The 20336-nt window shown below is 39.1% G+C and overlaps 1 pseudogene; it reads left to right on the forward strand.

The window, feature by feature from the left end:
- The window catches only part of LOC149222446 (uncharacterized), a 39075-nt pseudogene that overhangs the window by 1372 nt on the left and 17367 nt on the right, over positions 1-20336 (forward strand).

A 20336-nucleotide genomic window follows, 5' to 3' on the forward strand; every position in this document is an offset into this window, starting at 1 on the left:
AGAGATTTGACAGACTGAAGAGGATTTTGAACTTGATTTAGATGATTGGCAAGCCATGATCCCAGACCTAGGCCACACTCGTGGCAGATTATCTCAATACACGTCGATAGTCCATTTGTTTTGGTTGATGAAGAGCATTCTGACTAAATCTTTAGAGCAATTTCCTCCTAATATGCATTTGGCCTCCCATGGACCCCCAAATTACACCAAAGAATTTAAAAAAAAAAATACATTTTCAATTGTAGCAACAGAATGGTCAGCTTAGCCAAATAGAGCAACATATCCCCTATATACGCCACTCAGAGCTACCAAGTTCCACTGTGAAAGACCCTGCAATGGTGGATTCAAGCTAATGATGAGTAGTGACAGTGCATCTTTGCTTATAGTTTTTGCATGAAAAAGTTTCAAATTTCTAGGCTTATTAGTAGTTTTGTTTATAGATATTTAGAAAATAAGAAGAACAAAGATTCTCATACATACATAGCGTGGATGGTTAGACTTATTATTTTTCTTTTTTTGATGGCATGTTTTGCAGTTAGGTGGCCAACAGACTTGGTTTCCCTCTAGGAAGGTTGAGGCCACCTAACTCTCATACATATGGATGTAACCTACTATAGTTTTGAACATTAATGGAAAGGTACTACCAAGCTTACAAAAAAAAAATAATAACAATTTATTTTTTTAGGATGAGGGAGTTATGTAATTCCTTTTCTACTTAATTTGGAGTTAACAAATGGCATGTAAAAACAATATTATTGATATTACATTATGTGATTCATTCTATGTTTAGTTAAAATGTAATATTTAAAAATATAAATATAAAATTATTAATAAAAAAATTGTTTGAGCCATAAATAAAGTATTTCAATGTACATATTAAATAACATAATTTTATATCAATTTTATATAAAGAAAAATAAAATGCTTTAAATTGAATATTTTCTATATTTTCATTTTCCATTGAGTATATATCAATTATTTTAATATGCATGCTAAGCAAAAGATTTTAACATCTTAGTGCGCGTTAACTCAATTGGTCAAGTCCCCCTGGTTAAAGCACCTTTGTTATTGAGAGGTCATGGGTTCTATTCTCTAGAGACTCTCGGGGTCAACCTCTATGGTTGAGCCTGGAGAAAGTGATCCCTTTGGATGGATATGTCTGGCACAAATATTTCATGGATGTAGTGGTCGTCGATCTTTGAGGTCCATGAACCACATAGAACAAAAAAATAAAAGAAAAGGAAAAGAAAAAAGAGGTCCATATTCCATGGATGTGGGAAAGTGATCCCTTTGGATGGATATGTCTGGCACAAATATTCCATGGATGTAGTGGTCTTCGATCTTTGAGGTCCATGAACCACATAGAACAAAAAAATAAAAGAAAAGAAAAAGAAAAAAGAGGTCCATATTCCATGGATGTGGGAAAGTGATCCCTTTGGATGGATATAGTCTGGCACAAATATTCCATGGATGTAGTGGTCGTCAACCTTTGAGGATCTTTGAGGTCCATGAACCACATAGAACAAAAAATAAAAGAAAAGAAAAAGAAAAAAGAGGTCCATATTCCATGGATGTAGTGGTCGTCGATCTTTGAGGATCTTTAAGGTCCATGAACCACATAGAACAAAAAAATAAAAGAAAAGAAAAAGAAAAAAGAGGTCCATGAACCACATAGAACGAAAAAAGAAAAAAGAAAAAAGAAAAAAAAAAAAGATTGATTTTGACATCAAATGAAAGAAAGAAAGAGTGAGAGCCATCTTATTCCATTAATATGTGTTTTCTAATTCAAGATATGAGGAAGCTTTGTAATTCCTTCAATGTCTAATATAAAGTTGATATATAACATTTTACAAAATATTATTAATAAAAATATTTCAATGTGAACAAATTTCCTATAGTTAAAATTTTTGGCCAATAAAAGTACTTTTGTATTACGACCATAGTTTTCTCCACACCAAAGTGTCCTATGACCCGACTGTAGTGTGCCTCCCAAATCATCTTGGCACACCCGCTTGAAGGAACACAAAGGTGGCCTAGGTAGCATAATAATGTGTCTTGAAGGTGGAAATAAGGAACTTGCTTGCCATCTACTAGCATCTGGTATGTGGAGGCGAACTCTGGATCATCTTTGTATAGTTGCAACCATCCAGAGGTCTTGTGGCCACAAGAGCTGAGAACAGTAGTTAGTGTTGTAACTGGGGGTTGACTGAGAAAGTCTGCAACATGATTGGTGCTACCATTTTTGTATTTAATGTTCAAGTGGAATTGTTATAGTTATGTAGACCACTTCTAATGGTGATCGTTCTGCAACTTTCCTTGTGTCTGCATAAACTGAAGAGGTCGTTGATCGATGTGGATGACCATCTCCTTCCCCAAAATGTCATTCTTCCATTTCCAGCAAGCCTGCACGATGGAATACATATCTTTATCATAGGTTGGGTGCTTCGGAATTGTGTCGGAAAGTGTCTCACTATGATAGGCCACTGGATGCCCGTGACGGGTGAGCACTGCACCAATAGCATAGTCATAAGCTTATGTCTCAATTTCAAATGGTTGCTACAGGTATTGAAATGTGAGTACCGATGTAGAACAGAGGTGATGCTTCAACTCAATGAATGCTTTATGTTGGGACTTAGACCAAGAAATTTTTTCTTTCACTCCACCCTTGGTAATCCGACTCAAAGGCCAAGTTGTAATGCCCTCCTCCCACATCTACCCAAGTAACCGGCCAATCGGGGTAAACATGTGATGAGAAGTTACTATGATATGATTCGACCTCCTAAGTTATGTTAAGGAAGTGGAACCGACGAAAAAACACCATACAAACCTTCCACAACAACAACAAGACCCTCAGAAACCATCCCAAGCACTCAGGTAACCAGCCCCTGAGTCCCACTAAGTTCTTAGACCAATTAACCCCCAGACACTCCCATGATATGGGCCCACAACATGGTATGCCAACATTCAACGACTATTTTTCAGTGTTGTACCTACGTCCCCGGGATTTGAGCCACTTTTTTAGGCCCAGAGCCCAAGTCACTACCCAGAATTAAATTACACCTTCAAAACAGAAAGATAACAAGGGAATGATGATACAAATGAAATTACTTGAACAAGGGCTTGACTGGACCCCTACTAGCCATGATAGACATTTCATCAAACATGTCACAATTATGTAATCTACAGGTTTAAACAACATATCTGAGTATAGGGGTCTCATACTCATCTGAGAATCGCTAAGAAGCATTGTTCCCTTATATCATTAACTGCATTATCATCTATTAGGCCATAGATACATTGTTCATTCATTTACAAATCAAAACATGAGGAAATCCATACATCATCACTATCATGATACATGCTTATAACCATCATAATAACACCAAAAATATCAAGGATACATTAGCCATAAAATCCACATATAAACCAATACAATACTCATGAAATAACAAGGAGAAAATAACCTCATATTAATGATGCAAAATCCAACCCGGTATGGGACTACGACGTTCCACTCGATCGTAGATTGGCTTAGCCAGATCTCTCTTCAGCCAATCACCCCCGTGCCATATTCCAAGCATGAATGTGGGATCTCACAAAACACATCAATCCAAAACCATCTAAGGCTTCCAAAGGCCAACCACCTCAACCCATCAAACAATGATTCCACCTCACGGTTGGACATCACAAAACCATCACCAAATTGGTCTCTACCCAAGCCTTCTAGGGCTCCAGAGCATTTGTTCCAACAAAGGCTCCAAGACAAGTAACTCAACCCACAATTATTGTTAGGCTCAAGACTGTTTATCCAACCAAGGCTCTAGGACTAGTAACTCATCACACCAAGGACTCCAGAGCGTTTGTCCAACCAAGTCTCCATGAATAATAACTCAACCCAAGTTGTTACAGGGCTTCATAGCGTTTGTCCAACCAAGGATCCAATAACTATTAACTCAACCCAAGCTAAAGGAAACATGAGAACCAACCAAAAAAACAAAGAAATAAACCCACAACACCATGGCTATCTAGCAAATGGAAAGGCTAGGCAAATCCACTATCAATCCAGGCAATACTCCATGCCAAAGGAAAATCATGACCAATAAACCGCATGCATATGCCATGCATGCCAAAACTAGTGAGGAAATCATACATGCAACTTGGTACCTGCAAGAAAAAACCCGCTTTAGCTGCTAATCCTGATGTCCTCTTGTGCTTTCCTACTCTTCTAAGAGTGCTCCAAGAAATGCTAAGTGTCCAAGAGTATGTGAGAGAGAGAGAATAGAAGAGAGATCCACCAAAAACATGTCTAAAGCTTACACTGACCAAGCCTGCCCACTGATCATCAGACACCTTTTTATCAATGAGGCCTCTATTTTCTTCATTTTCCATTATTTTCCTTCAATTTCCTCCTCACATGCAATCTGTGACCCTTCACCTTCCTTTTCTCCTTATTTCATTCATTTTCATAAATAAAATGCCAATAAATGCCTCATGCCTTTCCAAAGCCTTTGTCATTGCATTTTCCAATTTCCTTAGCCATAATAATTGAAATGAACACCCACTAGGATGTTTTTCCCAACATTCAACTTGGAATACGTGTCCCATGACCGTGGCCTTATGTATATTTTTACATGAATTTTTAACCAAGGCTGTTACAGAATTGTCCCCCTTAGGGAACACCATCCTCAGTGTTCAATGATACCTATAACCAACAAGACCACTGTAATCGAACATACTTCCCATGGATCTTTATAACTTAGCTCGTTGCAGTATTTACAATGACCATCTGCTAAAATATGACAAACATATCATTTACTGTAGCTTTATAACACAACTCATTACGATATTTACAATAATAATCACATATACACACATACACATTTGCTTCATCCAACAAATAACCATACTGTCTATGGAGATTTATAAATTCAGTTCGATACAATATTTACAATAATACACACATATAAACATGCACATTTGCTCAACAAACAAATAAAAGGATACGATGCTTGCATATGCAACAAGGGAATCCAGAGGCTCACACCTCCACCCTCAAAGTAATACCAAGATTCACTTCCTTCCTAAGAAGTCTAGAATCCACTACAAGGTCAAATATGCATCCAATGTCCAATGCTATAATCCTGCGCCACTTGTCCTCTTAGCGAACAATTACCGACTCATTGTTCTAGGGAACACTCCCAATGTGCATTTGATTTCATCTGGAAATTCTAATGACCGAAACATATATATCCCTGAACTTCCCTTGTCCCTCAAGCAATTCGATCACCCTCTTTTGTGTAGTCACACACCTTCCAAGTTCTGCTGGCACCCCCATCCCGGGTAGTCCATCACTTGTCAAGGTTTCCTCTCATAAGAAGGTCCAAAAACCAAGGCATATCCTTTCCTCAAACCATCATACTAGTCATAGCATGCTCATGGAAATCAATGGACATTATTGGGTACCAGTCCCACAATGGCCCTGCTCCTGAAGTGCTTTACCAACATACTTCAGTATTTCCAATTCCTTTCAATGATGCTGCTAATTCTTATAGACAATTTTCAACCACCCAATTGGGAATGTTCATGCTTCCTGTACCAAGCACATAAGTTCCATTAGATTCAAAATAAATTGAAATAAATTCACATCATACCTCATTGGCAGCCTGTCAACAAGGTACACTTGCAATTTTGTTCGCTTCCTATCACAACAAGTCAAACTAGAATCTTTGACCAAATCATCATGTGTAAACATATCTCATTAGGTTAGCTCAAAACACAACTATCATAGATCAACATCATAAATCACATGTAACCATCATAAACAAAAATCATAGATCACATGTAATCACCATAGACCATAATCATAAATCACATGCACAATAAAACTGGAATAAATTACTGATACTTATCCTTTAATCAATCCTTAGCTTCTACCTTTGTCCTTATTCTGTACGCACACCAGATCAATTGCCACACCCGACAAGCACCCAGTTCCTTCTCCTCAACCATGTGCACATACACATAGGGCATCAGACACATACAACCACACGCGACATACAACACCATGCAATACATGTACCTACATCTGACATACCACACATACACCTAGACCTAGTGTACAACACAACAAAATACATACTCCTACATCCAGTGTACACCACAACACAATACATACATCTACACCTAATGTACAACACACCACAAATACGTACACAGAGTACAACACATTGAATACACATGTCACGATACCACGACTACACATTGCACATACATAGTATCACATGTTCACAACACAACATGTATGACACATGCACAGTACCACATGTAAACCAATACCATATGTACAACATGTACACAATGCCACATATAAACAACACCACCTACACAAAATCATGTGTACACGAAACCACTTACACAATGCGTACATCCCACCACATGTACACTACACCACATGTACAACGTGTAAACAATATTGTGGGGTGTGGAGCCTGATTATCTTCTTTATTCAAAGGTATTGCTGCATTGGACCCAAGTTCGTAATGGGGCATCAACACCGCCCGTTTATGCGCGCCGCTGGGGGGCGACGTCGATTCTTTAGAGCACCCCCCCGGCGAGGGATCGAGGGCAGCGCCCTCGAAGCTAAAAATAGATGTAAAATTGCCTTGTAAAATGTTGCAATTTCATAGTCAATCTAGGCCATTCATTAGGTAGAAATATGACAATAGAAGTTATGTTTAATTTAGGGTTTTTCCCTAGAAGGAAACCCCTCACTATATATGAGGGAATTCTATTGCGACTATGTAGACGTGTATTCTGAAAGAGAAAAAGAGAGGAGATTGTGTGAGAGAGAAGAGGGAATTACAACGGATCTGTTGTAGGTTGTATCTCTTCATTTTGTTGGATAATATAAAAGGAAGGAATGGTTGTTTCTCTGTGGACGTAGCCAAAATTGGGTGAAACACATATATCTGTGTCTCTCTTGTTTTATGTGTTTTCTGTGTTTATATTTCTGCAATATTTTATGTGTTCCATTGCTCTGTAATATATAATTTTCTAAGAAATACCACATGTACACAATACCGCATGCACGACGTGTACACGGCACCACATGTACACAATGCCACATGCATGACATGTACACAACACCACCTGCACACAACGCCACTTGTACAACATGTACACAACACCACATGCACACATCACCATATGTACATAACACCACATATACAACATGCTCACAACACCACATGTACATAGTACTACATATCCAACATGCACATAGCATCATATGTACGCATTGCCGCATATACATCATGCGCACAATACAATATGTACACAACACCACATAACCAACATGTACATAGCACCATCCATACCCAATACTGCATATGAAATATTCACACAACACTATTTGTACCACCTTGTACATAACATTGCATAAACAACATGTACACACACTATATATATACAACACCGCATGCGCACAACATCACAGATGCAACATGTAAAACATATACAACATATGCACAACAGTAGTACCGCGCATCCAAAGACATGTAAAACATATACAACATATGCACAACAGTAGTACCGCGCATCCAAAGCCACACTGCCTCTACCAATCAACCTTACTTTTGGTGTCTCTCTACCATCCATGATTACCCTGGCATGTCGTGGATCTCACTGCTTTCATTAAGTTGATGTATCCCTCAGAGTTACTTGTCATAAGATACATAGGCATAATACTGTTATCGGGAAATCTAGTGTCTATGCAGAGCTGCTAGTCCCACTAAGGCTGGTAGCTACCTTAGAAACAAACAAACAAACTAAAACCACTTTCGTTTTCCTTTATGAGAAGTAGATAAGAGGGGAAAGAAGGAGACCAACCTCTGTCTTGCGCTTGGTTCCTTGCTTGATTCCTCTCTCTTCTGATAGATCTTTGCCACTCGCTTCCTCGTCTACCCAGCTTCAAAGAGCACCTATAGAATCAAAGCAGCATAACACTATCCAAGAACATAGATCTACTTTCACAAACAATATAGGACCAGATATATATTGACCACACAAATGCATATATCATCAATCATACAAGAATGTGGAGGAAAACTTGAATAGCTTTATTAATAATCAAGAATAGCAAAGAGGATTACAACCAATTGTTCTGACCCAGCATCATCCTCTCAGCAAGAAAGCCCTTCTTCACCTCATGAAAATCTTAGATCACCCAACACTATGATGTTACACCAAGAAACCAACAGCACTTCCTTACAAGATACAAAATTCCAGCCTCCGGATCTCTGGGATGAGGGATCCATATATAGATGTTTGCAAGGGGGGTGAGTCAGCTTTTGAGATTTGATTAGTGTCCTCTCTCTGATAGTTCTTGATTCCACTTGGAGATTGATGATCTCTTACTCATCCCTGGGCGAATGCAAAGAGGCAAGTGTCACAGGAGAAGTTTCTGTAAGATTCCATGATCCTCCACCTTGCAGATTGACCTTGCCATTTGTCCACTCTCGCCCATCGCACCCCATAGAAGGGCTTTTCAGTATGCATCGCACCTCCCGTGTGTATTTAGGTGGGATGCAGCACACTTTGACCATGGAGCAGGTGAGATGGTCCAGTTTTGACTAGTTCTGAGTAGTTTTTCATGGAGAACTTCTGGGAGAAGATGTAATCAGTTGACCTTGTTCTTTTAGAGGTTGGAACAACACTTTTAGGGACTTAAGAGCCCTTGGTTTATGGACATTTATGATTGGGGTTGCAGTGCCCAAAAATGTCTATAACAGTTTCCCCCTAAAGCATGAGGTCGTTAATCTGTTGGTGTCGGGTGAAATGCTTTATCATGAGGATTTGAAGTTTTTTCGAGCTGGAAGGCGACCTGTAATAAGATACAATACAATACCTTATCTTCATAATATTTTCATGATCTAGCCGAGGTGGGCATTCCCATGCTCAGCTTTATAAATTCATTTCCATGTACATAAGACAGACAATCGTCTGAGTGCAGACTGATGATTCTGGTAGAGCCATCATCCCTCGGATTGGATGATTATATGTGCAGTAATGATGTACATTTGATGTCTTTATTTTCCTGAATATATATCGCAGCCCAGATGGATGGAACTAGATCCGGGGTCTTCAATCTCGTTCGATCTTCACTCAAAGTACAAGTCGATCCATGTGAGAGATGTTCTGGAGTCGAACATGGAAAGACATCGCCTGATTACCAGCCAATGATGTAAGCTGTTAACAGGTGTGAGAGGAATCACCGATAATGATGATGACCCTCAAGGTACTACAGTACAATTCACGTGGTGTGAATAAGGGACTTGGCGTCGAACACCACGCAAAATCTTTCGGTTGAAGGCCATTGATGTAAACCTGTCGCCGGAAGTGAGAAACTTGCCATTGAGGCATGCAAGCTTCAAAGTACTGAAAGGGTTGTTCCTAGATCGACTTCCTGGATAATGAGCTGATGTCGACAAGAAGCGATCTGTCATAGGAGGGCCTTAGTGAATCCCACATCAATGACACGAAACGGAGCAAATGATTTTAATGGAGGTGAAAACGATCTGATGATATAAGGTTCAGGGTGGCGGTCATGAAAGGATGGAGCATAAATGTATTGCAGTGGATGAGACACAGGTGAATTCTCTGAGCGACTTCTCTTGAACATATCAACAACACTGACATGATGGACTGGTAGCGTTAACCCCAAATATGGATGGTGTGATGGACCCATGGTGATATGACCAGTGAACGGAACAACCCAACCCGACTCGGATGTGGAGTGAAAGTGTCATGTTCAAGAGCGACTTGCTACGAGTAAAGTTTCTTCAAGTTTTCTTCCCAATTTTTCCCCAGTCATTGCTGACTAGTACCTCTTTATTTTTGTCAAGCTTGAGGAGGATAACATATGCTTGTTCTATAATTTTCCCTTCGGGCAAACCCATCGCTATGTTTTAACGAGCCTAGCGATAGTGAAACTCGTTCTTGTCTGTATGGACAAGTTTGTCGCTATTGAGTTTTAACGAGTTTAACGACAAAGATAACTCGGTCCTTTTCAATTTTAGAGAGTCTGAAAAAGGGACGTAAAGAAAACTCCAATAATCCTTTTTCGTCATATAATCCCTTGAGTCCGAAAAAGTATAAAACAATACAAAAGGGATGAATTTTCGGTATTTTTAACGAGCCGAACAAAACAAGCGCTCGATCTTTTTGTGTAATAATCCCTCAAGTCCAAAAAGATTAAAATCTAAAGGAGGGATAGCACTTCCGGTCACTTTAACGAGCTGGAGAGGCCAATTGCTCGACAATCTTTTCATATTTTACGAGTCAGTTGAAAAGAGCTTAAAGGAGACTCGTTTTTTGAGGAACGAGTGATAAATTCGGGTAGCAGCTAATTCCGGGTAAGGTTTGGAATTTTCCAATCACGACAGTGTCACAAGGATGGCTAACAGGATCACTCTTTGTAGCTGTTCCTCAAAAGGGTAAACAATCAAATGGAGGTGAATGATCGGCCAATACGGAGTGGAGGTGATGATGAGAACACGACCAAGGCTTCAAAGGCTGATGATAATACATTCACGATGGTTATTTACCGGAAATTGGTTCATTTTTTAATGAGCTTAAACTCTGGGGGAACATTTGCTCATTGCTTATGTTTATTTTTTAACGAGCTTGAATTCCGCGTTAAAACTGCTCAATCCAGTCGTATAATAAGGATGTCTCATATAAAATGGCATTTTTTCAAAGCTTTGCCCCGCATCCTTTCTTTATGCAAGTTAGGAAACGACCAATCCTACGAGTTTAAAGGGTTAGAGGACCTACAAATTTAAAAAAATAAATGGTCGCTCTTCGCTTGCATGCCAAAAGGTTTGCATGCCCCCAGGTATAGTGAAGTAGAGTTTCCAGGTTACCCCTCAATTTGCATACAAAACATTTGTTTTATCGGGAAAGGCCTACCTTATAATAGAGGTATCTTATTCTAGTCTAACCCCATTTTCCTAAATGGACGGGTGTGTCAACCAGTCATATATCCTTCGCAGAAACCTACCCTATGCCCAAGGTTTTCCGACCGAAACAGACCAGGGTGCATGCCCCCTGGGTTTTAGTCATGTCCTCATGAATCACTCGCGCTCATCAGGTGGACGGACTGGGGATTGATGAGACATTCCTTGCATGAAAAGACCATTCAGGGATGGCATTTGACTATTTGCGATGTGTGAACTGGGGAATGAAAGCTGGTCTACGAGCTTGACCACTCTTCCTTCATGTGGAAAACACATTACTCTAAAGAGTGAGGAGACAATGGCTCCCATGCAATAAATATAGTCACGTCCAAGGAGTAGATTATAATCCAGGGGTCCTTGGACTACCATTACGTTCATGTGAACGGTTTTCCTTCTCAATGTTATCGGCACATTGGAAAGGATTCCTAACGGTTGACTGGTTCCTTTGTCAAAGCCTGTTATATTTCTCATTTCAGGCAAAAGCGACGGCAAACCAAGCGCTTTCCAAGCAGTTGAGGAAAGGATACTCACAGAAGCTCCTTCATTTATGATGGTACCGGCCATGACCATTCTATATATTTGAGCAATGATTTGAAATGGCACACTAGCCGATAAGCGGGGTCTGCCTAGTAGATTCCAATCGAAGGAAACAACTAGGTTGCTTGGAGGTGGGACCGAATAGATGGTCGGATACGACTCTGAGGAACTTCCTTCCTGTGGTAAAGGAATGGGTAGACTGCCCCCATGTTCATCAGAGTCTGTGCTTACGAAGAGAATTTGGACGGTGTCGTTCTTGTTCTCTCTGGTGACTGTATCATCTGAAGATGGATCCTTTGAAGGCAAGACCGGGTCAACTACCGCCTCGACCTTTTGACTTTCGTCTAGTGTGGATTCAAATGGTTTATCTTCAATGATAGACGCCTCGACCGACCACAATGGCGTGTCAGCCGGATTTTCAACTAGTGACGGACTCAGCAAGAGCTTTTTATATCTAGGAGGAAGTCGTAACGGTGAAACCGGACGGTCGTCCAAAACTCTTTTAGCCTCATCTAAGAAGGGACAACGGTGGACGGCGTGATCGCCTTCACACAGTTTACAAGGAAATTTACATTTTCCTTTTTGTCCAGGGGCTTCACTTTCACTAGTCGACGGTGTATTTTCAACATGATCATCAGAGGTTGATGACACCGGATTGTGCAAATGAGGAGACCAGTCTCTTAAGATCCGAGGGATGCAAGGACAATCTCAATGATAGTGGTCTCCTTTGCAAATGACACATGGTGATTTAGGCCTGGACGATGCAGTGTGTGGATTTTTACTAGATGATGCCTGGTCGCCCCTTTTCGCCTTTGGCTCCTTCTTCTTCTCTTTCTTCTTCTTCTCCTTCTTCTTCTCAGTTACTTGACTTTTGGCTTTACCAGCTTGATCAAGCGAAGAGGAAGGAGGAGAGGGAGAACTGGACAAAGTAGAAGGTTGGGGGGTAACTTTGGTATCGTTTAGTTGCTGACTTGATTGTTCAGGAATCACGGTGTTCTGAACGATGGAGGTTGAGAAGAGCCATACGGGCAAGCCGATTGTCAATCCTGGAAGCGACAATGTGGCCATATGGGGTGCACCAACATCTCCCCAAGAGGAGAAAGGACTAGGGTTTCCTCCAAGAGGAAATCCTTGGTTGGTGGGCTCCATTTTTCTCAACCTAAGACCAACGCAGGAAAGGTTATGTTTATTCCGATTAAAACAAATTTTAGACGCTTGACACAACTTGTTTTTTCAATTTTTAAGAGTCGAGAAAAAACAAAATATGACTCTAGCCGCCTTCGATTTTTAATGAGCTTGAAGTGACAAGTGCTCAGATGGACCTTTTCCTTTAAGGAGTCTGAAAAGGAACGAAAGGGACTGCTCTGGAAATCTAGGCAGAGGGATTACCAAACCAATCACAAAACTGCAGAATACTTTTTACGGTACGGCAGTTAATCTTCCCGAATGCTGTGTTCAGTGCATTGCGATCGATAGGGCGGCAGACACGGCTTCCTATGGATAAAAGATAAAGCCTATTGTGTTCTCCCAATATATACTCGACGGTACGTGGGAGCACAAGTCCGTACTGGCACTTATCGTCTCAAAGTGGAGGAATCACCCAACCAGCAATGAAAACAACAGTTACCAGGCTTTACGACGCCGGAATACGTCTCTAGCCTAGACTTCTAAATGTTGTGCGTTAGGTTCCAAAGCGTTTTTAGATTCATTAAATTTATTTTACAGTTGATCTTGCTTAAGAAATTTTCCTTTCAGGTTCACCGCGTGATGTAGATGTACAATTCCTAAAATGCAATCTTAGATGATAAACAATCGTTTAATATTCTTTTTGTAATGAAAATCCTAGCTACTAAGGAAAGAGAGATGATATTCTTTCAACATAGAGTAGAGAGCACACACTATATGCACTGTCCTAAATCAAACCAACAAACAGTCTAAATGCAAATGCACATGCATGTATTTGTTTTCAGCCTTCTTAATGTGTGAATGATAAAAAGAAAGCTAAGCGCAAATCTGAATTATTTTTCAAAGCGACATTACTAGCAAGTTTCTTTTCAAGACAAAATGAAGACAATGACGACACTTTGCGATTTGGAATTGAAAACTTGCTTTCAACACTTGAAAAACTACTAATTCAAATCAAATACAAGAGTAACAGTGTAATCGACTATCAAGAACAATCGGATTCTCTTCTATGACTGAAAACAACACTTGCGACACTTTCAAATCAAGAAATGACAGTTCAATTACGCTACTTCTTTGTAAAAGAGAACTGAAAATGGCTCAAAATACATAAAAACTTTTACAGTTCTTTGCATAATTGAGGCGGAATAATGGCAAGGAAGGGGGTTTCGACAGAGGTATACTAACTACAGACAGCAAAACTCCTGAATAGAGCTGAAAAGAGTGAACACAGAAACCAAAATCTAAGAGCAGAAGAGGTCTTGTCTGATTAGCGCACCTGTAACACAGGGAAAGTGAGATGCAGCGCACCTACTACACTCGGGAAGTGCGATGCATCTAGATTCCAAAGAAGAGACAATGCGATGGTCCAGGCATGAGACTTCAATTGGGTTCTGGGTCACAGTTTGCAGCTGAGTTCAGGGATTTAGGCGAAGCAAGTGGTAATCAGTAAATAAATCACAGGGGTAGATCTAAGGAGGTTACTAGAGCCACCACAAGGGCAATTAGAGAGCATGTAAATTGATTGTTCAATTCATAAACAAAACCCGGAGATAGACTGAAGCAGCATTGATCTACTTTGCACTTGTATAGCAAATGTAGTTCGAAGGCTAGCTGGCTTGACTTCAGGCCCCGTCTGTAAGTTTATAAAGCAAAAAAATATAGACAAACAAACAATCTATTCGCTCCCCAGCGGAGTCGGCATTTTGTTATCGGGAAATCTAGTGTCTATGCAGAGATGCTAGTCCCACTAAGGCTGGTAGCTACCTTAGAAACAAACCAACTAAAACCACTTTCGTTTTCCTTTATGAGAAGTAGATAAGAGGGGAAAGAAGGAGATCAACCTCTGTCTTGCACTTGGTTCCTTGCTTGATTCCTCTCTCTTCTGATAGATCTTTGCCACTCGCTTCCTCGTCTACCCAGCTTCAAAGAGCACCTATAGAATCAAAGCAGCATAACACTATCCAAGAACATAGATCTACTATCACAAACAATATAGGACCAGATATATATTGACCACACAAATGCATATATCATCAATCATACAAGAATGTGGAGGAAAACTTGAATAGCTTTATTAATAATCAAGAATAGCAAAGAGGATTACAACCAATTGTTCTGACCCAGCATCATCCTCTCAGCAAGAAAGCCCTTCTTCACCTCATGCAAAGCTTAGATCACCCAACACTATGATGTTACACCAAGAAACTAGCAGCACTTCCTTACAAGATACAAAATTCCAGCCTTCGGATCTCTGGGATGAGGGATCCATATATAGATGTTTGCAAGGGGGGTGAGTCAGCTTTTGAGATTTGATTAGTTTCCTCTCTCTGATAGTTCTTGATTCCACTTGGAGATTGATGATCTCTTACTCATCCCTGGGCGAATGCAGAGAGGCAAGTGTCACAGGAGAAGTTTCTGGAAGATTCCATGGTCCTCCACCTTGTAGATTGACCCTGCCATTTGTCCACTCTCACCCATCGCACCCCATAGAAGGGATTTTCAGTATGCATCGCACCTCCCGTGTGTATTTAGGTGGGATGCAGCGCACTTTGACCATGGAGCAGGTGAGATGGTCCAGTTCTGAGTAGTTTTTCATGGAGAACTTCTGGGAGAAGATGTAATCAGTTGACCTTGTTCTTTTAGAGGTTGGAACAACACTTTTAGGGACTTAGGAGCCCTTGGTTTATGGACATTTATGATTGGGGTTGCAGTGCCCAAAAATGTCTATAACAAATACAAGCATACAACATCAATTCATATCCACATGATACTGACCTCATTTATTTTTCATGACTATTCTCCCCACTTGATTCCCCATAAGACCAGGAACCTCGTCATGCCATTCACCTGCATAAGCAATCATTCCTCCACAAGAATGATCCCTAACAACCCTGTCAGACAATGACATAGATACATGGATACATACATACATATACATAAACATTAGCATAAAACAATCATGATCCTGTGAGACAATAACATACATACACACATACATACATATAAATATTAACATAATCATGATCATAACATAATTACCGGATAGCATAAGGTCAAGGTTAAGAGAACTCCCTTTATCTATGCACACCATGCACAACATTGAGAATAATTGTTCCCAACATAGGCAAGGCATATGACGCCTCAAATCCATTTACTTCACCTTTCCTGTTACCTTTCTCATGATTGTAATGCCACTGTCCATTTACACCAATGGACCGAACCAATCCAACTGATTGTCATATTATTACCTTCAACTTCCCTTACTCATGCACCGAGCTTCATTCGAGTCTTACATTACCTGCTAGGTTTCATTTAACTCTCCCCAAGCTCCACTAACTTTCCTCTTTTCCCAACCAATTCCCAAGACTCTCAAAACATAAAAGGCAATAGCAAGAATCAAGCAAGAGAAACCAATAACAATACAAGACCACAAACAAAGTGGCATGGCCATGCACAAGATGCAAACAAAATCGTAATCAAGCACGACAAATCACAAAAGACTAAAAGCACAAGATTGAAAATAGACACCATGACTCAATCTCCATGGTTCCCAGTGTTTCCAAAGGAAAGCTCAACCTAATCCTTCTCCAAGATTTCATGGCAATCTCTTTTCCATGCAATCCCCTTCATCATATTGCCATAAACACATAATTGTGAGTGCATAAATAAACATAACAATACATCAGTTACATTACCTTGTTGTGCCAAGCACATTGCTTGCAACTAAACACATCCACGCCATCTCTCAAGGGACTCCAATCCTTTGATGAATCTAGCCATAACTAGAACCAACTTTTATACCTGTCAAATACATATTTATGAATATAACACAAATCCTCATACTCAAACAAATTAGGGTTAAGAAGACTTCCTGTATGCAAAATACTCATTCATTTGGAATTGTGGACATAGACAAAGGAATTTGTTACCCAATTCCTTTCTTTTACCTTTTCCTTACTACAATTTAGTCTTACTATGCACTGTCGCATCACCCAAATATTAGTTATATAAACAATTCAACTATTACCATATCAAGCTAATATCGAGGAAGTTTCCCTGCAACTGCTCACATATGCCAGTCTCACGTTCCGAAGATCAAGACATCATATCTACCAATTTGAAATCAACCTTTACCAAGACTAAAAATCATGTCATAATCCATAGCCAACTCATAGTCATTAGACATAGTGCTACAATTGTCACCTACTACACTCAAGTACATATCAACTATCTCAACACATATGTGTTAGTACAATCATCTTAAAACAAGATCATTTCGGCAAGAAATCTTATAGACACATACTCATATCATTCAAGTAATCAAGCATTCAAACAACGGGTAGACGACATAATGGACACCAAATAAACAACATAATCAAACAGTCAAGCACCAAGTATACAACATAAGCAAACTCATTCCTTGATGTATCTCAGGGGAGGCTATTTTGTCTGCACAATCAATCTAGATTAGCACGATATAACTTAACAACATATTAACTCAATTATAAATAAGCCCATAATATCCATAACAATAACTAGCTAACATGTTTACACCATAAACTTATAAACAGTTATCAATAATCACATCTGCACAGTCAGTCTAGATTAGTATGACATAATATCACAACATATTAACTCATACCTGAACGTCATAACCCTAACCATTTACATAGGCCAATCTAAATTAGTATGATACATATAATGTAAAGATCTTAATGTAATAACCATAATCATCAATTTACTATCATATAACAACAACAAGCTACCCTATAACATACTAATAAAAAACATATAACATAATCATCAAGTTATCTAACATAAAACAACAATAGAAATGCATACAACCACAAGTTACTATAATTCATGACTATCTCACACATGTGCATATGACTACACTAATCAACTAGCATCTATCATGCATGTAACCATAACATCAATAGAATGAAAGACATACACATAACCATAATGCATATAAAAATCCTTAACCTACATACCTGCATGCCCAACATACAAACATGTATGATGACATGCTCTTGCCTCGAGTTCCAATGTTTCATTTTCACTTTGATGATATGCATCTCCTACTTTATCTCAACCAACTCATTAGCATCATAAAATACCAATAGCATCATGATGACCTAATTTCATAGAATTACTTCCCAATGCATGTCTGGCCTACCATACATGCATAACCATAACCATGAAAATGCATGCATAACAACATATAGACAAAGACATGTATAACTACCAACAATGCGCAAAGAAGGTGCAATACCTTCTATGTCATAGTTAAGAAGGACTCACTTCCAAGTGAAATAGGGCTTGAGCTAGAGGTGTATATAGTCTATACAATGTTCCCTCACAAACCCCAATCATCCTTTCTTCATTGATACTAGAGCCCTTATCCCAAACCAAAACCTTGCCATTAACAAAAGCAACTTTATTACCCTTATCCTCTAGACAAGAAATAGAAAGTATTTTTCTTCAAACCTAGAACATATAAGATGTTGTTGAGGTGAATGTTTCCACCTAGTTCAAGCTCCAATGATATATACTAATGCCTTTCACTGGATAGCATTTTTTGTCTCCAAGTTCGATAGAGTGAGATGAATTTCCTTTTGACAAGGTTTGAATTTGATTGTATCCTCCCGTCATGTGTCTGGAGGCACCACTATCGATAACCCATACATTTTCATTTTTGAAGGCGCCAAATAGAGCAAAGAACATGTTTCCTTCTACTTCTTTCTTTACTAGCTTGGGGATGATCTTCAATATGTAGTTCTTTATGGAGATAACAAGATTTCCAAGACAACTGAGAGCCTTCTTCATGATTCTTGACATTGTACTAGCTAACTTGTGATCTTTAGTCTCCTTGTTGCACCTTAGCTCTGATACCATGTTGGAAAATATCGAGACTTAGTAATTATAACTTATTTTTCTTCACTTGATAATTACTCGTGATGTTAGATGTTCTTCTATTACTCGTGATATTAGATGTTCTTTGATTATGTTCATCAAGCAATTAAAAAAAACAAGTTCACAAAGAGACATAGTACACCATAAATAGACTCAAAGATAGGGCAAGACCCCTCTAAGGGAAAACTTGGAAAATACTTCTGTTCTTCTTTATAATATGCTTACAAAAGAGACTTCAAAGATCCAAAGGCCCAAGCCAACAAACCTTGCAAGATCCAAGTCATCCTCCAACAAGATTTTCAAAACAACTTCCAAAACTTCAATACATCAACCCAACCACTGAAACTTCGACCCTGCAATTTCAACCTCTGGTAATTGGCCCAGAATTTCATCCTCTTGAAGTTGGCAGCTTCACAAACCCTAGCGAGACAAAGAGAAATATAACACTTCACAAACTTCAATTTTTGTTCTTCATCCTCCAACGACTCTTCGTTATTGCAAATCAAACATGTGTGAGATGTGTGTCCAAATGATGTCAAGCTTCCCTCTATTTATAGCCTTTCTTGAGGATCAAATTTCCCTCCCTTAGGGCGACTTGTCTTTACTCTTAGGCCTACTTGATATTGGGTTTATCCATGGATTTTACATGATAAAATAAATATTTTTCCTCATTACAATGAGTCCAAATGGGACTATGACACATGAACAATATTATTCTTTATCATAGAAATACCTAGAAGGCTTAAAAAGCATGAAGAACATGCTTTTGACTCAAACTAGAGTATGAAATCCATAATCCAAAATAAAATATAATCTCTTTCTTTTATTTTTCTTTCTTTATAAAGAATATACAATGTCATGATTACAACTACATCATAATGAAGACCAACCCTAGTTACAATTTTCAACGCTGCCTCTTAATTAGGGAGGTATTCATGGTACAAGGAATCTCAATATTGAAGCATTCCCATAAGAAGAGTCAGGTTGATAAGCCATCTTTTGTCAAACATCTTTTATATCATAACCAACATTGTCACTAAAGGTATTTACTGACCAAGCTCATCTTTAACTATGAGCATTATGATGGGAGGCTTTACGTGAGCTGCCACACTAACTCTCAAGGTACACACCCCATCCAGATGTCTACAAGGTATGTTCTTTTAGGACTATTCTTATCTTGGACTCCCAAACCTGGATCCTCAAATAATATCGGTCCTCTTCGAATACTCTTATCTTGGATTCCCTACCTCATCCTTAAAGAGCATAGGTCACCAACTTCTTTCTATGGATTTTTTAATCCATAAGTTTCAATCTAGATGTTTATTCAATCCTCCAGACTCCATTTTTTCTTTATGGCCTTCACTAAGACTTATGGTTGTTATTCCTAGTCTAGTGCATGACCCATAAAGACAAGAACAATTTGATATCACTCCCTCTCAACCACAAAAGAGATATCCACCAAACCAAGCTTACCTCTCAGGTACTCAAGCTTCTTGTTTAGTAATGCTTTAGTCAATATGTCAACTACCTGCTCATTTGTAGGTAGATAGTGCAGCTCCACGACCCTATCTCATACCAATCCTCTGATGTAGTGGTACTTGTTATTTATATCCTTTGTCTTAGCATGAAATACCCCATCTTCTTTCAACTTTATGTAACTGTGATTATCACAATGTATCCATG

Source organism: Pinus tabuliformis, chromosome Q (assembly GCF_031772625.1).
Source record: "Pinus tabuliformis cultivar Carrire ecotype Pingquan chromosome Q, CPIR1, whole genome shotgun sequence".
NCBI classification, from domain to species: domain Eukaryota; kingdom Viridiplantae; phylum Streptophyta; class Pinopsida; order Pinales; family Pinaceae; genus Pinus; species Pinus tabuliformis.